Here is a 7,636-nt window from a genome sequence, read left to right as displayed (position 1 = left end):
AGGCACCAAAGACCAGTAAGGTCAAGAATGCCCTGATGGTGGCCCTGTGCATGATGAAATAAGTAAAAGCTCTGTGTTTGCTAAATGGTATGTTGGATACAGAAGGATTTATTCAGGTTGAACCAGGGATCAATGGGTTTTCTATCTTATAGTCCAAAAAATCTATCCTTTTCTGCATCTGAAAGAAATTAGTAACTTTAGTTTGGCAAAAGCTCAGTTCTTTATTAAGCAAAAAATATTCACTAAGGAGAGACATAATTATTAGGAGTCTGTATAAATAAGGTTTTCAAGGGTATGAGATTTAGCTCCCGGAATTTAGTGCTAGCCAATTTTTCTTTCCCATTCTAGTGGACAGCCTGATGAGTAGACTACCTGGGATAAGTTCTGGTTAGTGTTGAGCGATACCTTCCGATATTGGGAAATATCGGATCGGATTTGATCGGACTGATACCCCAAAAATATCGGATATCGCCGATTCTGATACCGGAAACTAATGCAAGTCAATGGGACACAAATATCGGAATGAAAATAAACCCTTACTTTCCTTGCAGATTAATTCTACATGAAGGAAAACAACTAAAAATAATGTAGAATCTATTGGGGGATGTGGAGGAGACATTAAAGGCATAGAGGTTTAGCCCAATCAAATGGAATAGCAGGAATTAATTTTTTTTTAAGACGTTCAGAGTTACAAAGCTATTGACTATGTTAAACGGGTTGTTCGGGCTTTTCACATAATCTCAGTGCATACCTGGGCTGCAGAATGCTGACAATAAGTAATTTACCTTCTGTGGCTAGTCTGCACGGTTTCCAAGATATAATCTCTTGCTTCTAAGATAAACGTCCGGGGGGGGGTTCTGGCATTGAAATGAGAACTGGTCGTTTCCTCCTCCCTCACTAGTTTCACTTTCCATAGATCACTGTTCAGCGTGTGTTTAGGGGAGGAGCAGCTGGGTGGTCTGCTCGCAGCCAATCACAGCCATGCCATTAGTTAACATGCCTAACATGCATAACAGGTTGTGCCCACACTTCTTAGGATTCCTCATTGGCTGATTAAAATGGCTCATTGCATTATGGGAACTTCCGATTCCGGTATTCGATATTCTAAAAGTATCGGAACACAGTATCGGAACTCCGATACAGCGAATATCGGCCGATACCCGATATTGCAGTATCGGAATGCTCAACACTAGTTGTGGTTTGATCAGTAGTTGTTTTTTTCATCATGTGCAATGAACATTACAATTGAATTGTGCTCACTTTCATTATTGCAGATTACTCCTGATTACAGGTAATTTATGTATTGAATTCCTATTTGTCATCGAGGAGGATGGAGTTGAGATCTTTCCCAGTGGACCCGATTAAAGATGGCAGTGACACAGGTGCAGCAATACAGATGAAACAACCACTCTCAACCTACCAATCCATGGAGAAGGTGATTGTTTGGTATATTAGTGCATAAAAGGTAACCTGTATGTGGCGCTATTCACATACAGGTGATGGTTTACAGCCTATTAGTGACACCCATACTTTTAGATCAGGTGGGCTGCCCAGTGCTAACCAAAATTTATCCTGTGTGAACAGAGGCCACAGTTTACAGAGACATCTGGGCCCAACTGCACCCTGAAAAATAAAGTGCAAAAAACATATCAATATATGTGAGGTATTAGTTGATATTATGGCCAAAATATGTAAGCTCGCAAGTTAAGGTTTCATGAAATCCGACTTTTGCAAAAGTCGGGTTGAACGAAATCGGCCGACTATAGAGAAAAGTCGGAGGCCGACCGAAACACAATGCAAGTCAATGGGGAAGCAAAGTCGGCAGGGAGTGGAGGACAGTAAACACCTACAGTGCCCATTTCAATGCCAAAAACATCAATTCTTATTACTGAAGCTTGTCAAACTTAATTTACTTCATAATAATAGTTACGCATTGAAAACGGGGTTATTTGGCTAAAGTTTTGGGGGGGTAGGGCTGGCTCCAGGTTTTCATGTGCCCTGGGCCAAAGAGTGTCAGTGCGCCCCTTTAACACATACCACAACTCATGATGCTCCGACACGGCACAGAAATATAGATACTGTATAGTACAATTACAAATGCTTCACTGCTTACATGACATGACTGATCTATTTTATATTGTACAATAGCTCAAAAAAAGGACAGTATATTACTCCATACAGTATTATGGCCACCACATTGTGTGCCATACAGAATAATGAGCCCCATATATTTCTCCATACAGAATAATTGGTCACTCACATATAATGTTCCATACAGTATATGGTGAGCTCCACATAATGCTCCAGTATATGATGGGCCTCATGGATGATGCTCCAGTGTATGATGGGCCCTAATAATGCTCCAAATATAATGGGCTCCATTTCTAAAGCTCCACTGTATAATGGGCCCAATAAATGCTGCTCCAGTGTCTGATGTCCCCAATCTGGAATGCACCAGTATGTGATGGGCCTCATGGATGATGCTCCAGTGTATGATGGGCCCTAATAATGCTCCATATGTAATGGGCCCCATTTCTAATGCTCCACTGTATAATGTGCCCCATAGATGCTGCTCCAGTGTCTGATCTGCCCCATTTATAATGCTCCAGTATGTGATGGTCCTCATGGACGATGCTCCAGTGTGTTATGGGCCCAAATAATGCTCCATATATAATGGGCTCCATTTCTAATGCTCCAGTGTATAATGGGCCCCGTAAATGCTGCTCCAGTGACTGATGTCCCCAATCTGGAATGCTCCAGTATATTATGGGCTTAATGGATGATGCTCCAGTGTTATGAGTTCATTTTCTCCTACCTCTGCTGGTGAAAGGAGGTAGTGAAATTGATCTGGATGGGAAGAACCTGTCATCTGAACAGGTGGAGTGTGATTGGACATCCGGAATTTCTGAGTGGATATAAGGCAGCCGACGCCCTGCAGGGTGGCTGTGATCCTTTCTGCTCTGAGCTCTGGCATCCAGTTTAGTTCCTGTCTACTAAAAGCTAAGTTTTTGCTCTGCTATTTTTCCATGAGATTTTGTCTGTTTACTTAGTGTTTGTGTTCAGCCTGCCCTGGTTGGGACGGGCTGAACTCCATTTTTGTCTCTGATCAGTTGATCTCTTTGCTCTGTCTTGATAATATACCTGAGTGCTGATATAGTGATTTTGAAGTCTAGTGACTTCAGGGCCTTTTCTATCAGACGTGTTGGACATTATTTTTGGCAGGGTTTTTTGCGGATTGCAGCCAGCATCTTTCTGTCCTTTCCTATCTAGTTAGTTGGGCCCCATCGTTTGCTCAGCCTGTCTTTCTGTCTGTGTTTGTGTTTTCATCTGTTTTTCACCAACAATACATGTTGGGGGCTGTCTATTGCTTTGGGGTCTGCTCTGGGGCAGTTTAGATTTCCCCTTTCTTTCTTTAGACTTATTTAGCTTTCCGGCTGTGACGAGGGGTCTAGGGCACCGTAGGAACCCCCCACGGCTACTGTTAGTTGTGGTGAATAGGATCAGGGGTCTCCAATCCGCTTGCTACCAACCTCTCCGGTTTTCTGGACTTAGCTTGTGTTTTTGTTTTTTTCTCCTCTGGTGACTCATTCATAACAGAATCACCAGCCATACCGCAGATTCTAGGGTACTCAATAGCAGGAGAGAATTGTAAAAAGAAAAAAAAAGTGTCAGAATTTTTTTTTTTGTATATATTTTTTCCTCTATTTCTCTGAGGCCGTAGGGGGAATTTGTTCTCAATGGAGATTAAGCAATTGTCTGATCGTGTGGAGCAGCTCACTGCTGAAGTGCGGGGAATTTCCGCCTATCTTGCTCATTCACATGCTGCTGAACCAAAGATCCCTACTCCTGATGTGTTTTTTGGGGATCGGTCTAAATTTTTGAATTTTAAGAATAATTGTAAATTATTTTTTGCCTTGAAGCCTAACTCATCGCGGAGCTCCGCGCAGCAGGTTAAAATTGTCATCTCTTTGCTGCGCGGCGATCCCCAGGATTGGGCGTTTTCTTTGAAACCTGATGATTAGTGTTGAGCTTTCCGATACCGCAAGTATCGGGTATCGGCTGATATTAGCTGTATCGGAATTCCGATACTGACTTCCGATACTTTTTTCATATCGGATACCGGAATCGGAAGTTCCCATAATGCTATCAGCCCGCTCGCTTTGATTCAGCCAATGGGATTCCTCAGAAGTGTGGGCACATCCTGTTAGGCATGTAGGCATGTTAACTATTGGCATAGCTGTGATTGGCTGCTGAAATGATGTCATGATGCACTATAAAAGCCACTGCCGCCATCATTTCTGGTCACTCTGCTGTGAATTCAGTTAGGGACAGGCTGTTGTTGAAATCTGTGAGGGACAGTTAGAAATAGCGATTCTCAAAACAATATTGTGCTTTACCCAGGCTACAAAAACCACCACTGTAGCTTGCTTTTCCCTAGCAGCAGTGTTCACAGCTGTCTGCAAGGGCTGTGTGAGTGCAGCTCACGCTGTGGAGTGGGTCCTGAAGCCACGTCTGGTTGTAGGCCGCCCAGCGTGCCTCACTGCTGCCTCATACATATTTTTCTTTTTGAGCTGCTTATTTTAAAAAAATTCTATCTAGTGTGCTTCCATCCGTATCCATATACGTTGGTTGCAAACACTAGTAGTAGACAGCGGAGCCTTTCTGCAGCCTTTCAGTGCTAGTGCCCACTTAGCTGCACTGTTCACAGCTGTCTGAGAGGTCTCTGACTGTGTGTGAGTGCAGCTCACGCTGAGTAGTGTGTCCTGCAGCTACGTCTGGTTGTAGGCTGCTCAGCGTGCGTCACTGCCTCACACATATATTTCTTTAATTGCAGCTCATTTTTTCTTCTCCTATTAGTGTGCATCCATCCATATCCATCTACATTGGTTGGTTGCAAACACTATATAGGAGTAGATAGAGGAGCCTTTTTTTCTGGCTTGTGCCCTTCAGCTGCAGCCAGATTAGTATTACCCAATTTTTTGGAGCCTCATCTTTTGCATTGTAGGTTACCTGCCTGCATTGTAATAGCTCCAGAAAGTTGGTGATACTCTGACTTTCAAATCTTAGGTCACATCCTTTTAGTTTTTTTCCCCCCAAAAAAACAACAAAGTTCACCAAACACTACATTTGAAAGTTGTGTAGGCCACATTAGCTCCCATTAAAGTGTAGTCGACACACACACTTCATAAAATTAGTGTTTCTTATACCTGTAACCAGCTGTTCAGGAATAAGCACACTAAGGCCCCCCTTTGTACTTTTCTGCCTATCTTTCTCAGTCTAGCAAGATGAAGAAGGCAGGGAGTAAGGCACGTGGCCGTGGGCGTGGAGTCTCAGCAGGGAGAGGACGTGGGGATTTTGCAGGGAGAGGACGTGGGGATTCTGCAGGGAGAGGACATGGGGATTCTGTGCCTGCTGTTGGCACCAGGGAGTCAGCATCCCCCAGTTTTAGCAGGCAACAGTCCTTTATGCGCAGCTTTGTAGGACCTCACCGTACCCCACTGCTGCGGGAGGAACAAATTGAAGCCGTTTTCGGATGGATGGCAGCTAACGCAACGACTTCAATTACTTCCACATCCTCTCAGGGCCAGAGCACCAAAGAGTAATAGGGGAGTGTAGATGATGAGGTCCTTGACTCATCATGGCGTGAGGAACAGGAAGGTGGTGGGAGCAGCTCTGAGGAAGAGATTCCCCGAACGGACAAAACCGGAGGGAGAGGGAGGGGGCAGACTTGGTTGCCTGTAGCCTCCACTTCGGCACCCGTTAGGAGCATTCCACTTTCAAAAGGCAAAAAGGGCGCTCCCAAGACTTGCAGTGCGTGGTCCTTTTTTGACACAGTTGCAGATGACATTTGCTTTGTCAAATGCAAGCTGTGTCATCAGAGAGTCAAAAGAGGGAAAAATGTCAGCAACCTCAATACCACTAATATGTGGAAACATGTGCGGACCAAGCACGAGCTGGAGTTACACAGACACACTGAAGACGTAGGCCAACGTACCGCACCACCTACCACCTCTTCAGCTCGTGTTGGGGCCTCTTCCTCCAGCTCACACACAGCTGGTTCGGCTTCCTCACAGGATCGCCAAGGAAGAACCTCTGGCACTCTTGTCCGGAGACCCTGTGACTTTCCACCCACAGCACCACATTCCAAGTCATCCTCACACTCCCAGGCCACTCGGCAGCCATCGGTAACACAGGCATGGGAGAAAAGGCGGCCATACTCGGCAAACCATCCCCGAGCACAGGCTCTGAATGCTGGCATTGCCAAACTACTGGCCCTTGAAATGCTGTCATTCAGGCTGGTGGAGACTGACACCTTCTGCGACTTCATTGCATTGGCAGTCCCACAATACACTGTGCCCAGCCGCTTTTATTTCAGCAGGCGAGCCGTTCCTGCCCTGCAGAAACATGTGGAGGCAAACATAAAACATGCGCTACTAAACGCCGTCAGTAGCAAGGTCCACCTGACCACCGATGCGTGGACCAGTAACCATGGACAGGGACGATACCTTTCCCTCACTGCCCATTGGGTCAATGTTGTGGAGCCGGGTACAGATCTGGAGAGTGGCGCTCTACGTGTTCTTCCAACTCCACGGATTGCAGGAATCCAGTCTGTACACATTGACTCCTCCTCCTACTCCAGTTCCTCTGAAACAGCGCAGCAGGAGCCTGTTACGACCAATATGAGCACAGCCGTGGCCAAACGTCAACAGGCCCTACTGAAATTAATTTCATTGGGGAATCGAAGCCACACAGCGCAGGAGCTCTGGAATGCCATCAAGCAGGAGAGCGACGTGTGGTTTCTGCCAGCGAATCTCCAGCCGGGCTTGGTAGTGTGTGATAATGGCTGAAATCTGGTGGCAGCTCATGGCCTTGGCAACCTCACTCACATCCCATGTCTGGCACATGTGCTCAACTTGGTCGTGCAGAGCTTTCTGAGGGACTATCCGGATCTTGATGCACTGCTGCACAAGGTCCGCATAGAGTGTGCTCACTTGCGGCGTTCCAGCACGGCAAGATCGCGCCTTGCTGCTCTGCAGCGCCGATTATGCCTTCCGGAACATCGCATCATATGTGACCTACCCACCAGGTGGAATTCAACGTTACATATGTTGGAGCGGTTGTGTGAGCAGCAGGCAGCAGTCATGGAGTACCAGCTGCCTCAGGCGCAAACAAGTCGCACTGTGCGCCGGTCACACTTCAGCACCACTGAGTGGGCCTCTATGAAGGACATCTGCCTCGTTTTGCGTGCCTTCGATGATTCCACGCGGATGGCGAGTGCAGATGATGCACTAGTCAGCATGACTGTCCCCCTTATCTGCATGCTTCAAAAAACACTGCAAGCACTAAGGGATGAGGTTTTGGAAGAGGTGGAGGATGAGGAGTCCCAAATGCCATCTGCTTCTGGACAGTCTGCGCTACGTGCTTCCTCACAAAGGCCTAGGCAGGGGACACTTTGTGAGGAGGATGAGGAGGAGTCGATGGAGGAGGAAGACATCTCTCCACAGGAGGGAGGTACACAAAGCTCTAGTCAGTATGTACAGCGAGGGTGGGGTGATGCAGAGCAGGCAGAGATCACGCCTCAAGCAGGGGACAGAGGTTCTTTGGCAGTTGGGAGTCTGCAGCACATGGTTGACTT

The sequence above is a fragment of the Dendrobates tinctorius genome, unplaced genomic scaffold (assembly GCF_039654945.1).
Source record: "Dendrobates tinctorius isolate UK_male_01 unplaced genomic scaffold, ASM3965494v1 ptg000060l, whole genome shotgun sequence".
NCBI lineage: Eukaryota > Metazoa > Chordata > Amphibia > Anura > Dendrobatidae > Dendrobates > Dendrobates tinctorius.
Note: the sequence above shows the minus strand (reverse complement) of the source record.